The 17,767-nt window shown below is 41.9% G+C and overlaps 1 protein-coding gene across 3 annotated transcripts in view; it reads right to left on the reverse strand.

Annotated features, from left to right (window-relative positions):
* Positions 1–8,893, reverse strand: part of LOC125461453 (kinesin-like protein KIF3B) — a 33,143-nt gene extending 24,250 nt beyond the window's left edge. The window contains exons 1-2 of one of the 3 annotated variants that reach the window (XM_048550253.2): positions 8,840–8,893; positions 7,681–7,750 (exon numbers count right to left, since the gene is read on the reverse strand). The gene's annotated coding sequence lies outside the window, so the exon portion shown is untranslated. Of the gene's footprint in view, positions 1–7,680; positions 7,751–8,568 lie in introns of all 3 variants that reach the window. The other 2 variants (XM_048550252.2, XM_048550254.2) reach the window with 2 other exon arrangements.
* Positions 8,894–17,767: the final 8,874 nt, after the last annotated feature.

The raw sequence follows: 17,767 nt of genomic DNA on the forward strand, positions 1-17,767 counted from the left end.
CAAGAATCATCCATTCAGAATTTCTGGATCAAGATGTTAGTAAATACTTTGTCTTGTCTTTTGCACTTTTGCTTGAATCTTATTGACGATAGGGATGTTCTCGGAATCTCCTTGTGTTAGCTGCTTCAGGAATATTCCATTGAAGCAGGGTGGTTGCACAGGAACACAAAATGTCCCTATGGTGATCTTTTGAATTACTGAGAATGGACAGCTGATACAAATGTGTACCAAATCCAGACAAAAATTAGAGAGACCTTGTGCTCAAGAACCTAGAATCTTTTGTGACAGAACATAACTGGTTTGCAAAGCTTTGCTGTTTAGCATGTAGTTGTTTGTGGAATTGCTTAAATTCACAAATAGAACATTGTTTTGAGACTTGTAGGCATGCTGGGCTGTAAAATTACAAATTTTGATGGTATACAGTTTTGCTATTGTTGGACCACAGCACCTGATACCCAGTTTTCAGCTGCAGGGTGTTTAGTTAATCCATCAGTTGTACAGTGGCAGTGCCGCACAATACCACAAAAGATGCCCTTGTTGTGAAGACTACGTCTTCTGGTCAACAGCCTGTGAAGTTTTCTCCCACCCAATGATGCTATCCAGTTTCGGTCACATCTTTCAATCCTAGGTAGTCAGATTTGGTCGTGGGGTCGAAGAGATCGAGGGAAGAGTTTTTTGGATGATTGAAAGCCAGATAGAAAGTAGCAGGCATCAAATCAAGGAACTGCACTGCAATCAACACAGACTGATGAGCAGTAGAAGCAGAGGCTTTTATGCATATAGGTCAGATATCCCTACCATTAATATTTTTAGCATCAATCAACTTTTTCAACAAATGCAGCAGAGTCATACTGGACTCGAAACATTAACTCAGTTTCTCTGCAGAGATGCTGGCAGACCTGCTGAGTTTCTCTCACATTCTCCACATTTGTTTCAGATTACCAGTATCTGCAGATTTTTGTCCTTACTTGAGTATAAGTTTTGCAACTCCTCAGTCCTCCCCAATGGCACTGGTAAGCTGGCCCAAGACGACACTGGCCTAATTCTAATGAAATTCAGCCCTTCCAACCAGTACATGTTCCAGCTCCACCAGAAATGTGAACTCACTTTCTCTCTGTAGATCCTGCCATGCTTCTCCAGCATTCTCTGTGCTTGTCGCAGAAGTTATACCCTTGTGTAAAAATGGAGCAAGGAAATTCGCAACAACTGCCAGCCAGTCAAATCAACTTCAGAAAAGGTGTCAGACAGAATAGACCAGGACAAAAGTAACAGGTAGACAGGGCAGTGAAGAAGGCGTCTGAAATGCTTGCCTTTATTGGTCAGTGCACTGAATCTAGGAGATGGGCGGTCATGTTGCAGTTGTACAGGACAGTTAGGCCACTTTTCGAATAGTGCATTCAATTGTGGTCACCCTGCTATAGGAAGAATGTTGTCAGATTGTGAGGCTTCAGAGAAGATTTACAAGGATTGTTGCCAGGGTTGAAGGGTTTGAACTATAGGGAGAAGCTGAATAGGCTGGGGCTATTTTCTCTGGAGTGTCAGAGGCTGAGGGGTGACCTTATAGAGGTTTATAAAATCATGAGCGGAATTGATAAGGTATATAGACAAAGTTTTTTCCCCCGGGGTGGGGGAATCCAAAACTATAGGGCATAGGTTTAAGGTGAGAGGGGGAAAGATTTAAAAGAGGCAGCTTCTTCATGCAGAAAACTTTTATACTTTTATTCATTCATGAAATGAGGGCCCCACTAACTAGGCCAGCATTTATTGCACCTCCCTAATTGGCCATTAGTGCATGTATAGAACGAGCTACCAGAGGAAGCGATGGAGGCTGGATCACTTACAACATTTGAAAGGCATCTAGGTCGGTATATGAATGTGAAAAGTTCACAGGGATATGGGCCAAATGCTGACAAAATGGAACTAGATTTATTTGGGATATCTGGTCGGCATGGATGAGTTACACCGAAGGGTCTGTTTCTGTGCTGTACATCTCTATGACTCTAACAGTAATTTGCACTAGAACAGATTAATTAAGGAAAGCCTTGAAGACAAATCTTGTTTAAATAACTTGTCTAACTATGGATTTAAAAGGGAAGTAGCAGCATGAATATGTAGTTGATTGAGTAATAGGAACAGAGAGTAGCAGTGGGTGCTTGCTTTTTGGATTGCAGGAAGGTGCACAGGTGGTATACCACATGGATCAATATGTTCATGACACAGACTTGGGTCAGGGTAGCACAATTTCAAAATTCTGACGTGACAGAAATACTTTGAACTGTATGATGAAATAATCATGGAATTCAAAAGGGTGCAAGACAGGCTAGAGAACTGGACAGGCCATGTGGCACATCAGGTTTAATGTAGAGAGCTATGAAGTAGCATGTTTTGGAAGGAAAATGCGAGGAGGCAATGTAAAATAAGGATACATTCCCAAAGGATATCCGAGAGCATTAGGACCCACGAATAGTTGCACGTTGCAGAGAAAGCAGTTAAAATGGTAAATACAGTGATTTATAAAGAAAGAAGGAAATTACAATGAATCTTAATAAATTGTTTCAGAGATAGTAGGAACTGTAGATGCTGGAGAATCTGAGATAACAAGGTGTAGAACTGGATGAACACAGCAGGCCAAGCAGCATCAGAGGAGCAGGAAAGCTGACATTTCAGGCCTAGGCCCTTCTTCGGGGTCCGAAACGTCAGCTTTCCTGCTCCAATGATGCTGCGTGGCCTGCTGTGTTCATCCAGCTCCACGCCTTATTATTTCAGAACCGTAATAAATCATTGGTTCAGCTTCAAAAGGAGTACAGCATCTAATTCTGGGCACTCCATTTAGGAAAGGAAGGGAGAAATGAGAAGTTGGTGGTGGTCATTCAGCCCCTTAAACCTGTTCTACTGTTGAATATAATCATGATGACCTGATTGTAACATCAAATCTATACTGAAACCTATCCTTGATTATCTTTCAACCACATGTTTAACAGAAATCCATCTACTTCTGCATTAAAAATACTCAAGGGCTCTGCTTCCACTACTTATACAGGAAGGGAAATCCAAAGACACTCAATCCTCTCAGCAGAAATTTCACCAAATTTTACTTTTAAACGGACAGTGACTCCAGGTTCCAGATTCCCCATAACAGGAAACATCCTCTCCAAATCTATTCTGTCAAGACCCCTTAGGGTCTAATACGCTGCAACTAAGTCACCTCTTAGACTTCTAAACCCCAGCAGATACAAACCTAGCCTAACCAACTTTACTTAGAAGTCAACCCCCACTTTCCAGGTATTAGTCTGGTAAATCTTGCCTGATCACTTTCAACACATTTACATCTTTCCTTAAATAAGTGACCAATACTGTACAGAGTGCTCCAGATGCAGTCTGTAAGTAAGCTGTATAAAAAACACCAAGTTCTACTTCTTTATGCAATGCCCCCCACGATAAATGATAATGTCAGAACTTTCCAAATTACTTGGAGTACCTGCACACTAACGTTTCATGATTCATGCACGAGGACACCCAGAACCCTCTGTATCTGAGATCTACAATCTCTTAGTGTTTGGATAACATGCTTCATTCTTATTCTTCCTGCCCAAATGGACAATTGTATCTTTTCTCACATTACACTCCTTTGTGTCACATCTTTGCCCACTCACTTAACCATCAATATATTTTTGTACCCACCTTATTTAAATCATCTTCAACTTAATTTCTTTGTTATCTCTGTGCTGTCACAAAATTTGGCAACTACACCATCCATCCCTCAATTTAAGTTATGTGTACATATCATAAACAGTTGAAGTCCCAGCACTAATCCTTGTGGCACACCATGCATTACATACTGCCACCCTGAAAAAGATCCATTTACACATACTCCATGTACTGTTTGCCAGCCGATCTTCTATCCCTGTCAATATGCTACACCCTACACCAAGAGCTTTTATTTTCCTTAACAACTTTTGATATGTCAATTTATGAAATGCTATCTGGGAAGCTTAGTACAGTACAACCATCCGTATCTCTTTATCCACAGAATGTATTATCTCCTCAAAGAACTCAAATTGGTAAATTGGTTAAACATGATTTCCCTTTCACAAAATCATGTTGACTCTTCTTGGATACCCTGAACATATCCAAATTCCGTAACTTAGAGTCATATGGCATGGAAACAGACCCTTTGGTCCAATCAGTCAATGCCGAACACAATCCCAAACTAAACTAATCCCCCCTGCCTGCTGCTCGGCCATATCCCTCCAGACCTTTCCTATTCATGTACTTATTTAAATGCCTTTTAAATGTTGTAATTTGTGCCCACATCCACCACTTCCTCAGCAAGTTTGTTCCACTCTTAACCACCCTCTGTGTAAAGAATTTGCCCACGTCTTTTTTGCAAAATTTCTCTCTGCTCACCTTAAAAATGTGCCCCTTAATCTTGAAATCCCCCAACCTAAGGAAAGGACACCTACCCTTAACCCTATCGATACGTCTCATCATTTATAAACTTCTATAAGATCATCTCTCAATCTCCAACGCTCCAGCGCAAAAGAAATCCCGTCCATCCTTTCATTCTATCTCGAACCTTCCATACCCAGCAATATCCTGGTAAATCTCTTCTGAAGCTTCTCCAGCATAATCAAATCCTTCCATAACCGGGCAACCAGAACTGGGCACAGTATTCCAGAAGAGGCCTCAAAGTCCTGCAAAATCTCAATATGACATCCCAACTCTTGTACTCAAAGGACTGAGCAATGGATACAAGCGTGTCAAATGCATTTTTAACCACCCCGTCAATATGCGACACAAACTTCAAAGAATTATGTGCTAGAACCTCTTGGTCCTTCTGCCCTACAACACTACCCAAGGCCTTACCATTAACTGTTTATCTATCTGTAGATCTACAGATCTATTTGGACCTATCTGTACGTCCAAAGTGCAATACCTCATATTTATCCAGGGTGAATTCTATCTGCCATTTTTCAGCCCATTGATCCATTTGATCAAGATTCATTTGTAATTTTAGAACAAAAAGCGAAAGAGCTGTGAATGCTGCAAATCGGGAACAAAAACAAAGTTGCTGGAAAAGCTCAGCAGGTCTGGCAGCGTCTGTGAAGGAAAAAACAGAATCAACGTTTCAGGTCTGGTGATCCTTCCTCAGAACCCTCAGAGTTCTAATTTTGGTGTCATCTGCCAACTTACTAACCTTGCATTCTATATTCTCATCCAAATCATTTATATAAATCATAAACTAAAGAGGATCCAGAAACAATCCCCGTGGAACACGATTGAACACAGGCATCCAGTTCAAAAAGCAACCCTCCACCACCACTCTATTTCTTCTGCCATCCAGCCAATTATGTATTTAATCGGAAAGCTCACCCTGATCCCACATGACATATCTTTGCTAATTACTCTACCGTACAGAACCTTGTCAAAGGCTTTACTCAAGTCCAAGTAAACAGGAACAAAAACAAAGTTTCTGGAGAAGCTCAGCAGATCTGGTAGCATCTGTGAAGGGAAAGCCAGAGTTAACGTTTCAGGTCCAATGAACTGTGTTCTGAGGAAGGGTCACCAGACCCTAAATGTTAACTCTGTTTTTCCCCTCACAGATGCTCCCAGATCTGCTGAGCTTCCCCAGCAACTTTGTTTTTGTTCCTGATTTACAGCATCCGTAGTTCTTTCAGTTTTTATTTCCAAGTAAACAGCATCTACTGCTCTGCCCTCAACCACCTTTTTGCTAACTTCCTCAAAAACTCAATCAAATTTGTGAGAAACACAATTTCCTCACACAAAACCATGCTGACTATCCCTAATTAATAATCATAGGTTCTAACAATTTCTCTATGACAGATCTTAAGCTAACTGGTCTGCTTTCCATGTACCTTCACTTTTAAAATGAGAGAGAGATACATTTGCTATCTTCCTACCAAATTAGGCCATCCCTGAATCAATGGAACTTTCAAATTTTAAAACCAATGCATCAGCAATCTCACTAGCTACTTTCAAAACTCTACGATGAAGTTCAATGGGATCCAGGAACTCAGTGAAGATTGTAATCACCAGAGAAATAATATCGAGTAAACTGTTGCAGCTGTGGGCTGACATTTTTGCCGAGTTCCTTCCTTCCTTTTATTTCGTGATAACTTGCTGCTTCTGGAATGTTGTCCGTATCCTCTACAGTGAGGATGGATACAAAATACAAACTTAAATTTTTCTCAGGAGTCTTTAACTCCAGAGTTATTCCAACACAAATCAAATTTCATCTCAAAAATATTGTTGCTCTGTTCAAGGGGTTAAACATATTTGTTGGATAGAGGAAGACAAACAAAGTAACCATTACAGTCACAACCATTAGTATTATAGAAAACTAAATTAAATCATAGAAAACTATTTTTGGCCATGTACAAATTTTGCACTCTCCCTCCATTGAAAGAGTAGTCATTTAAGAAACAGAGGGAAATCTAAGAGGAACAAATTACAATGAACCACACGTGAGAATCTTGATTTCATACTAATTACACTCCCAGGACTAAGAAAAGGCCCTGAGAGAAATAGGAATCAGAGAACTCAAGTTAAATTCTTTCACTGTCTCCTACAGTTTCAGTGCAAACCAAATAGAGCCAATATAACAAGTGAATCAAAATGCAAGAACTCATTTGAGCTCAATTTCTAAGGAGAATCAGTAGCCCTCACAGAAATCTGGGAAATATATAATAATAATTTCAGTGAAATTAAGGTTTGTCGATTCTGTGCCTTCACATTGCAATGGAAATAGTTGTAAGCAGTGAGGGAATTCCTTGTCCCATTGCGTAATATTAGTTTTATTTTATGAGTAAATATGAAATCCAGGATTCCTGTGGTGCAGGGGTCATGTCCCTACCACAACTTCCAGTTATTTTCTAATTAACCTGTTCAAAGATGTTATTACACATCTCTGGAGCAAGTGGAAATTGAACTCAGGCATCCTGGTTAAGTGATAGGGACACTGCATGCACCACGTAAGTCCTAGGATCTGGACTGTATATTTCCTCATGAAATAAAACAAAAAATACAGTGGGACAAGGAATTCCCTCATTGCTTACAACTGGTTCCATTGCCTATAGGTCAGAGCAGGTAGAGATAGCAGATTTCCTTCTCTAAATGACATTAGTGAACCTGGTGGGCTTTTACAAAAACCAATGATAGTTTCATGGTCATTGTTGGAGTTCTAATTCCAGACTTTTGTTTGAATGCAAATTTCACCTTGTGGAAAGATTCAGGATTTCAGATAAATGTTCCCCCGAGTGTGACATGGATCTCTGAATTACTACAGAAGCAACAAAACCACTAAGATCATGTCTCTCTGTTGAACACCCTATATATTAACGTTTGGAAGACAAGATACAAATCTGGCTTCACACTGCAACAGAGACAATGTAGTTTAATCCTTGCAGCAATGCCAGAGTCACAGGACGTCTTTTTTAAGCTTAGTGAAATCACTACATAGATTCTTAAAACTTTGACTGATATTACATTGCAAATGAAAGAAAACTGAAGAAGTTTTATAGGAATAAGCTGCATGCACTGCAAATGAAGACTGTGCACTGAACTCATTTTCAGCCATGCTCCCAAGATGAGCTTGTTTCCAGGGAAACCTTAAACTTTATGTTACTACGATAACCAGATATACGGTAGAGTTATACTCACCTCTGTGCAACTGCTTTTTCAATTACTGTCACGCAGCCATGAATAAGAACTCAGTAAACCATGAGAGTGCCTTTAAAGTAATTCAAACATCAGCATAGTGCATTTAGATAAACATGAACATATCACAAAGTACATTTTAAAAAACTTAGAATTTACAATATATTACAGCAAAAATAACTGTGTGTACTGGAGTAATGATTCAAAATTCAGTGTTTAAAACATGTAAAACTGGCTAACAGTAAACCAAATTACAACAGTAATAGAACGACAAAGGGAAACAGCAAAGGACAGGCGCTCCCTGTACCTAACACTCTCACCCATCACTCCTACCCAAATGTTGCTCTCTCACCACACCCAAAGCGAGGCAATTGTAAGACCATCATTCACCACTCCCATCACTCTTGTACCGGCCACTTCATTCTTCATCCCTTAACAACGTAATATTTATGGACAAGCCTACCAGTCCCCTCATCTCCACCTGCTTCCCACCCTCCATACCCTACTTTTCAAACACATCATCCCTGAGCCAGATGCTCTTCTCAGAAATTCTCCTCAGCTGGTCTCTCCGACCACACTTCATTACATTTTGATTTCATCTTCCCAGTACAGGTCGGCATAACTCCTGGACTAGACATTCCTCCTTTACTCCTGGGGCAAATACCCTCCCCGTTCACATCCACAAATTTCCAGGGACGGACTCCCTCCCTCCCTCCCGGTTCACATCCACAAATTTCCAGGGACGGACTCCCTCCCTCCCGGTTCACATCCACAAATTTCCAGGGACGAACACCCTCCGTCCCCATTCACATCCATAAATTTTCCGAACCGGATACCAGCCTTCCACATTTCCCGGACCGGACACACCATGCTGGCCTGGTCTAGCCACACCTTTTGGCCGGGCTCTGCAGCGTGCCCCACTCTGCTGCCCCGCATTCACCTGGGCTTCCCGTCGGCTGCCGCCTCTCCATCACCAGCGGCCTAGCAACGGACAAACAAGACGCCCGGCCGCCCAGCTGACACAGGCAGCGATCGCCCTCTCCGGAGCCCCGGACAGCCGGATCGCTAAATCCGGCCCTGAACACCCACTTTGCCCCGAATCGGTCAGAGCGAGCAGCCTCACTCGGGAAGGAGGCGGGTCAAAGCGTTTCTGCGGCTCTACCTGCTCCTCAGCTGCGGTCAACCATTAGCGCAGGAGACTCGGCGCTGGCGACACTGTCCCGGATGAGAAGGAAAACAAGGAGCTGGATTCAGAGTCGGAGCCGAAACCCTGAGGAGGATTCCACCCGGAGCTGGAGCTCTTCAAGATTGCTCTGATCACTATGCTCTCCGGCCAAATGACACACTTTCTAACAAAGGACAACAGTTGCCTTTTCTAACGCCGCCTCCAAGCCAAAAAAACAGCAGAGATGAGCTATCCCAGTGCTATATATAAAAACGCTTCCCTCTTTAACTGCAACACAACTCAATTTCTTCACTTGGAAAACCCCAGAGGCTATTTGGCCCATCAAACATTATGACCGAGTGCAGCTCTCCCTTTTTTAAATGTAATTCTATGCAAAGGTTCTATTCTAATAATCATCTGCTGGCTTCTTGAATGCCTTGATTAAACCTGCCTCCACCATACTTCCAGGCATTGCATCCCAGACCCTAAATTGTCACTGTGAAAGAGATTTCCTCACACTGAATCTGCTTCTTTTGAACATTATTTTAAGCCTATTAGTCTCAATTCTTTTACAAATTAAAACAATTTCTCACTCTGTACTCTGCCCAGTCCTCTCATAGTATTTCAATCATCTACCTAACTTGCCTTTTAGCTTTCTCCTCTCCAAGGAAAACAATCCAAACTTCTCGAATGTTACATCAAAACTGAGATTTGTTATTGCTGTAACTATTTGTCCTGGTGGCTTAAGAAATTCAGTAAGTCCATAAGGACCCTCACCATAGAAAGCATACTGTCTGGGTGCATAACAGCCTGGTACAGGAGCTGCTCTGCCCAAAGCTGTAAAATAAACTACAGAAGGTTGTGTGTATGGCCCAGGCCATCTCAGATACCAATCTTCCATCTATGGACTCTGCTTATCCTTCTTCTTGTGCGGAAAGGCTGCCAGCATCATCAAAGTCACCAGCCACCCTGCTAATGCTCTCCTACAACCTCTTTTGTCAGGCAGAGGACACAAAAGATTGAACACATGCACTAATGGGTTCAAGAACAGCTTCTTCCTGCTGTTATTGGACTGAAGAATCAATTCTCCAACTTCAAATAATGTTGATCTTATTAATGTTGATCTTGCTTTGCACACCACCTATGCAGTGTAATCTGTATGCCTCACTGTCTAAGCACCTTATGATTTATATCTAGGACATGTGGAACAATCCCTCTTCCGCTGCTACACTGGCACTATCCCCCACCTCTTCCTCTGCTACATCGATGACTGTATCGGCATTGCCTTATGCTCCCACAAGAAGCTTGAACAGTTCATCAACTTTACTCATACCTTTCACCCCAACTTCAAATTCACCTGGACCATCTCTATACCTCCCTCTCCTTTCTGGACATCTCTGTCTCCATCTCTGGTGACTGCCTCAAAACTGACATCTATTTTAAGCCCACAGCTACCTAGATTACGCATCCTCTCACCCACCTTCCTACAAGAATGCAATCCTCCACTGTGTCTGCTCCAAAGATGCGGCATTCCACTCCTGAGCATCCCAGATGTCCTCTTATTTCAAGGACCGTAACATCCCTACTTTGGTGGTCGAAAATGCTCTCAACGACATCGCTTGCATTTCCTGAATCTCTGCCCTCACAGCCCCTCCCTGAATGGAAACAAAGACATAATCCCCTTGTCCTCACATATCACCCCACTAAACTTCGTATCCAATGTGTCATTCTCCCCCACTTCTGCCACCTACAATCCAACCTGACAACCAAAGAGATATTTACCTCCTCACCCCTACTTGTCTATCATAGGGACTGCACACTCTGTGAGTCCCGCGTCCACTCCATACTCCCCACTAACCCCATCACACCCAGCACCTTTCCTGTGCTACACCTACCCCCTCACCTTCATTCAAGGAACTAAACAAACCTTCCACATTAGACAGAGGTTCAACTGCACATCCATCAATGCGGTCAATTGCATCTGCTGCTCCCAATGTGGATGAGACCAAGCGGAGGCTTGGAGGCTGCTTTATAAAGCACCTGCATTCTGTTTGCGACCAACGACAACACTATCCAGTTGTGAACCATTTCAACTCCCCCTCCCACTCCCTGGGTAACATGTCCATCCTGGGCCTCTTCCACTGTCACAATGATGCCACCCAGAAACTGGAAGAGCAGCAGCTCATATTCCACCTTGGGAGCCAACAGCCTGATGGCCTAAATGTGGATTTTACCAGTTTTAAAATCTCCCCACGGCTGGCCTCACCCCATGACCAGTCCTCCCTCTCATTCCCCACCTCCTTGACCTGACACAACCCGTCCATCTTCTCTCCCACCTATCCCCTCCTCCCATGTCACTGGCCAATCTCCACCACTTCCTACCTGCACTCACCTATCACCATCCCACCTACCTTCCCAAGCCCCAACCCTCCTCTCTATTTACTTGAACTCCCTTCTCGCAACCCCAACCTCGATTTCTGAAGAAGGGTCCTGACCTGAAATGTCAACTTTCCTGCTCCTTTGATGGTGCCTGGCTTGCTGTGTTCCTTCAGCTTCACACTGGGTTATCTCTGACTCCAGCATCAGCAACTCTTATGATCTCTGTGTCCTTGGTTGCTATGATCTGTGTGTACTGCTTGCAAACTGAGCTTTTCACTGTACTTAGGTACACATGACTACAATAAATCAAATCAAATCAAATCAAATCAAACTTGTGTAACCCTCTTCTGCACTCTCTCCAATTCATTCACATCCTTCCTGAAGTGTGGCTCCAGAACACAATATTCCAGCTGAGCTCTAACCAGTGTCTTAAACAAGTACAGTATAACCATCTTGCACTTATACTCTGAATTTTATATTTTATTAATAAAGTTTAGGATTCTATTTGCTATATTAACAGCTCTCTGCTTGTCTTGCCACCTCCAATGACTTTACGCACATATATACTCAGTTTACTCCACTCCTTTAGATTTGGGCCTTTTGTTTACTCTAAATTACCCTCTTCTTTGTACCAAAATGTATCACACCTCTGCAGTGGACTGCCATCTATCTGTTCACTCCAATAACTTGCAAGTCTCCTTTTGATCTCCTCACAGTTTACAAAGCTTACAAGTTTTGAATCATTCACAACGTATGAAATTGCCCTCTGCACACCAAGAGGCAATTGTTTATTAATGCATATCAATAAAGCAAAGGTACCAATTCTACTGCGTTTAGTAAACAGCTAATCAGGAAAGGTAGTGCATTAAATACCTAAGCTAACACATAAGTAACTGTTAGACTGACCTTCCCAACGTAATGCACACACACCCAAATATACCTCCCCCTGGCCTTTATCATTATCCTCTGAGACCCAATCCCTTTCTCTGCTCTGAGCCCAATGCCCTTTCCCATACTGCTAGACCAATTCCCAAACTCTTCTGTCATTAGACCTGAATCACTCTGCCCCACTGCCAGATCAGGATTCGACACCATCCCCCAGAACTTGACCCCTGTTTTCCTGCTCTAGACCTGAACACATACTGCCCTTCCATCAGATCTGATCTCCTCATCACCTCCTGCTGAACCCAACTCTGCCTCTCCCTGACTCAACACCACTGCCCTACCTCCCAAACATCCAAACATCACTCTCTTGCTGCCAGCCCCACCCCCATTCCCAGGAACCAATATCCTCTCATCCCTCTGGGACCAGACACCACAATCCCTGCTCTATGCCGGCCTCAATATCTTGCCTTGACCCCGATCCTACTTAAAACACTCCATCACTTACCTGTCGTCCTTGCCACCTGGTACCCTCCCCTCCCCCCACACTACACTTTCATAGGAGCTGTCAATGTCACTGTCTGTGTTGCTGGACCTTTAGATTTCAGAATAGGACAACGCAAGTGTGGTTTACCTATCCCTGACTGTTCTGAGTAATGGAATGATGGAAGTATGGCTCCATATTTCTTATGGAGCCCTATTCAGAATCTCCTGACAGAAAGGTGGACCTCTTTCACTGCAAGTATTAAAGGAGCAAAGTGGTAATCTGTTTGAGATTGCTACTCCTTAGAAATTCCCATCCATTTATAGAAAAGCAAATAGAAGAATCTAAGAGTGAACATGCAAAGAGATTTGCTGCCAGCATTAAAGTGAATCCTAAAGTCTTCCATGGACACAAAGGAAAAAATGTTGCAAAAATGGGAATTGGGGACAATTTGGGACTAAAAACCTTATTAACATATAGAAGCAAAGGGAATTGCAGGGTGGGAACATTTCCCTTCTGCCACTATTCCAGTCCACATTCAGATAATTGTAGATCCCCACTTTAAGAAGTCTATAATGTTTATAGCAATCTCTATTTGATTTGATTTATTATTGTCACATGTACTGCGATACAGTGAAAAGTATTATTTTGCATGCTATCCAGACAAATCACACCTTACATAAGTACATCAGTGCAATTAAATAAAATGTAGAACAAAGCATCACAGCTACACAGAAGGTGCAGAGAACAATTGGACAGCACGGTGGGTCAGTGGTTAGCACTGCTGCACCATAGTGTCAGTTACCTGGGTCCAATTCCCTGCTCAGGTGACAGTTTATGTGGAGTTTGCACTTTTTGCCCGTGTCTGCATGGGTTTCCTCTGGGTGCTCCAGTTTCCTCCCACAGTCCAAAGGTGTGCAGGCTAGGTGGATTGGCCATGCTAAATTGCCTGTAGTGTTCAGGGGTATGTAGATTTGGTGGGTTTTAGGGGGATGGGTCTGGGTGGGATGCTCCAAGGGTTGGTGTGGCCTTGTTGGGCAGAAGGGCTTGTTTCCACACTGTAGGGATTCTATGAACAATTAACTCTAATATATGAGATGTCCTTTCATAAGTCTTAAACAGTGGGAAAGAAGCTGTTTTTAAATCTGTTGGCAAATGTTTGCACACTTTTGCGTCTTCTGCCCAATGGAAATGGGTGGAAGACAGCATAACCAGGTGGGGGTGAGTTCTTGATTGTGTTGACTGCTTTCCCAAGTTGTCAGGAAATACAGAGTCATACAGCATAGAAACAGGCCTTTTGGTCCAACAAGTTCATGCCAAATATAATCCCAAACTAAACTAGTCCCTCCTGCCAGCTTCTGGCCCATGTCCCTCCAAATCCTTTCTGTTCATGTGTCTGTCCAAATGTAATGGAAGGAAGGCTGTTTTATGTGATGGACTGGGCTGTGAACACCATTCTCTGTAATTTCTTGGGCAGAGCAATTGCCATACCAAGCTGCGATGCATCTGGATAGGATGCTTTCCATGGTGCATCAGTAAGCGTCATTTCAGACATTACCATAAATTTCTTGCAGATTTGTTCTGATTGTGAATCTTTGGAATTGTTCATCCCACACAATTACAGATTTTGGGCTGTAAAGGAATCAAAGGGAGCAGACTGGGAGGTGGAGTTGAAGCTGAAGATCGAGAATGATGGTATTGAATTGCGTGGCAGGAGACTTGTAATTTAATGTCATACACACCGCCCAATGAATGCTGTGACCACCTGTCACAGAAAATGACAGACAAAAATCACAGAATGGGAAGTTATAATGGAAAAACTACCGTGCTTTTCTCCCCTTCCCTGAAAAGTACAAAGCTGTTTTTAACGTTGCGCTTTTTTCCACATTTAGAAAAAATGGGCACTGGCAGGTGTCCTGGTTCCTCACAGGTTTTCGTGTGCCTACAAATCTGTCGCTAGGATGAGGGAGATGGATTTATTTCGGGAAATCGGGAAAGCCGGCCAATCACATAGCAGCATCACTCGCAGACCGTTCTGTTGTGTAACTCAGCAGGCAAGGTATTGGAAGCAGACGGTACGAATGGATTCAAGGGGCAGCTGGAAACATTTTCAGGCAGAGAACAGTATTTGCAGGGCGTGAAGTGAAATTTTAAGAAGAGCCCTATTAACACCACCGAAGAATACTCGGGTGCAAACGAAATTTCCGCGATTTAAAGTGCTGGTTAAAATAAATCACCCCAGAAAATGGTCCCAACCCAGGACAGGATGCAAAGCCCAGTTCAGATTCTGCTGCTTATATTGCTTTGTGGTTATTCGAGTGGGATCTTTCAAGTAAACTTGATTCCTTATTTTTGGTGCAGTAATACCAGTATGCATGTTTTAAAGTTGTTTAACTATTCCAATCATTTAATTTACGAGGCCGGCGACGAGTATGCACCAATAAAACGTCTAAATGTTTCAGCCTTGTTTCTTAAGGTCACTTTCAGAGATTTAAAATCGGGTTACTAATGAACTGAAAATATCTACTTGTTGCCATTCTTGTATATATCAAATAATAGTTTTAGCACACGAATGGTTAAGCAGTTAGGTTCTAATATAGTGTCGGTTACCATGTTTAATGGAAAATTTTACTTTTCATAGAAAAGAAAATCTTCACGTCAAGGAACCAGTACAATAGGAACTAAAATTCTCACCCAAAATTCTTAACCTTAACAGCGTTAAGTAAACCTTTAAATAAACATATTTTCGAAAGCGAACTCATTTCATAAGAGATCCCGCCTACCTAAAAAGAACGATCAACTTAACTTTAAGAGCAACTTGTGGCATTTTATATAATCTCTCAATTCTGTTACACAGAAGAAAAAGTCGTCTTCAACTTCTATGTTTCTATTACTAAATTTAGATTATAATGACAGTGAATTGCCAAACAGAAGAATTAACCTTTCGATATTTGCTGTTTCCTTGGAGAAACCACGAGTTAAATTGTCCATCTCGACCTTACATGACCGTTCTCATGTCTTTAGAATGTCCCCCAGTGCTTCATAGCCAACTAAGTGCATTCTAAGAGATAATGGGAACTGCAGATGCTGGAGAATCCAAGATAACAAAGTGTGGAGCTGGATGAACACAGCAGGCCAAGCAGCATCTCAGGAGCACACCTGTGCTCCTGAGTTGCTGCTTGGCCTGCTGTGTTCATCCAGCTTCACACTTTGTTATCTTAAGTACATTCTAAGCAAGGAAGCTTAGTAACAAACTGCAATGCAGCAAATTAAGGAAAATTAACGGTGTTGGTTAGATAGATGTTAACCAGGAGAAATCCGTTGTTGTGTTTAAATTTTTTATTGAATTTTTCAGAGTTGCAATGAAGATAAAGTTCTTTACACCGAAAGTTGTTTCATGGTACATGTTTTATGCTTTGTTCTATGAATACTACAGTGTTGAATAGAAATTTGCTGTTGTATGGAGGTTCAGGAAGTTTAAACGGAATGTTGCTTGGATTTATAGCTGTGAAAGAATCTGACTTTCTTGGTCATTGAATTGAGGAGACAAAATAGAGAAAGTATCAGGAGAATCATCGCTGGTGGCTTCAGAAATTTGACCATATGCAATTATAATGACCTCTGTCAGGCCCATGGGAAATAATTAATTAATGTCTTCATGAGGCTCATTGAGTATGAGTTCCCTTGGTAACAGGCATTCATCTATCCAGTTGTAACTTATCACAAAGCAGATCCAAGCAGTCCTTCTGTGGCATAGTGGAAATGCCCCTACAGCTGGACTGAGAGACTTGGGTTTAATTCCCACCTGCTCCAGTAGATGTATAGCAACATCCCTGGGTAGGTTGATTAGGGAAATATAGATTAAACTGGGGGAAGAAAAAGAACAGACCCAGGCATGGGTTTGTAGAATTGTCTGTCCCATACACAGACTGGGGTAGCTCAGTGGTTAGCACTGCTGCCGAATCGTGGCAGGAACCCAGGTTCAATTCCACTTTCAGGCAACTGTCTGTGTGGAGTTTGCATATGCTCCCCATGTCTGGGTGCTCCACCGTTTTCCCACAGTCTAAAGATGTGCAGGCTAGGTGGATTGGACATGCTAAATTGCCTGTGGTGTTCAGGGATATATGGGGAGATGGGTCTGGATGGGATGCTCTGAGGGCCAGTGTGGACTTGTTGGGCCAAAATCCTGTTTCCACGCTATAAGGATTCTATAGCCTATGTACATTATGAATGGTGGCTCAATTTTGGTGTTCGACAATAAATAATATACCTTTCCTGTCAGGTTTCCTGCATTATTATTGTAATGGACAGATATTTTGTTTCCTTCATGGAGTGATGATGCTGGGAATATTAATGTACTTCAGGTGACAATTAATCAACCTTCAACATGAGCATTTCCTAACTATTTCATCTCTATCCTGAGTACCCTTTATACTGTGGTCGAAATTAACATTGCATTATTTTGCATCACTTTTTATACCAAACAGTTGGGTCAATATGTTCATTCTGCAAAGAGAGTATGCTTAAAGAACATAAATCAGGCTACAAAACCGTGGTGTGAAGTCTCCATTCTGTGTCCGCATCAAGTGCAGATTCTTGTTGGGAGTGTGTAATACCTAAGATGGTAAAATTAAATCAAGATCATTGTGTCTTTCTGTCAGAGTAATATAAATTAAATTTCTGATCTAAGTAAAGATTCACAGCTGCATTCAATGAGGGCAAAAGCTTACAATGAAATTAGATAATTACATGTACTATGATATAAAACTGCATGATGGAACCCTAAGCCATTTAGACAATTAACTTAAAATGCTAACATCATTATTATATTCCTCCCGTGGCCCACTTGACTGATAAGTGAGGCTAAGTAATTCCTTTATTTTTCCACTCCTTCAAAAGATATATTTACATGAATACTGTTGTTACCAGAGCATCATTTTTGTTCTAACATTTTCTTACAGGTTTTCAATCATATTTTCTGTTGTTCTGTTTATACTCAATGATTGTTCAAATTGAATTTAATGTTTCATAGAAAGTGAAGGAAATGGAATTTCATAACTCCCAATGAATCTTTGTCAGTAGGAAGAACATCCTGTTTAAAACACTACTGCATTAGACAGACTCAAGTCTCCTGTAAGAGGTGAGCAAGGTTAAATTTATCATAAGCAATGACAATATTT

The sequence above is a fragment of the Stegostoma tigrinum genome, chromosome 19 (assembly GCF_030684315.1).
Source record: "Stegostoma tigrinum isolate sSteTig4 chromosome 19, sSteTig4.hap1, whole genome shotgun sequence".
In the NCBI taxonomy this organism is placed as follows: domain Eukaryota; kingdom Metazoa; phylum Chordata; class Chondrichthyes; order Orectolobiformes; family Stegostomatidae; genus Stegostoma; species Stegostoma tigrinum.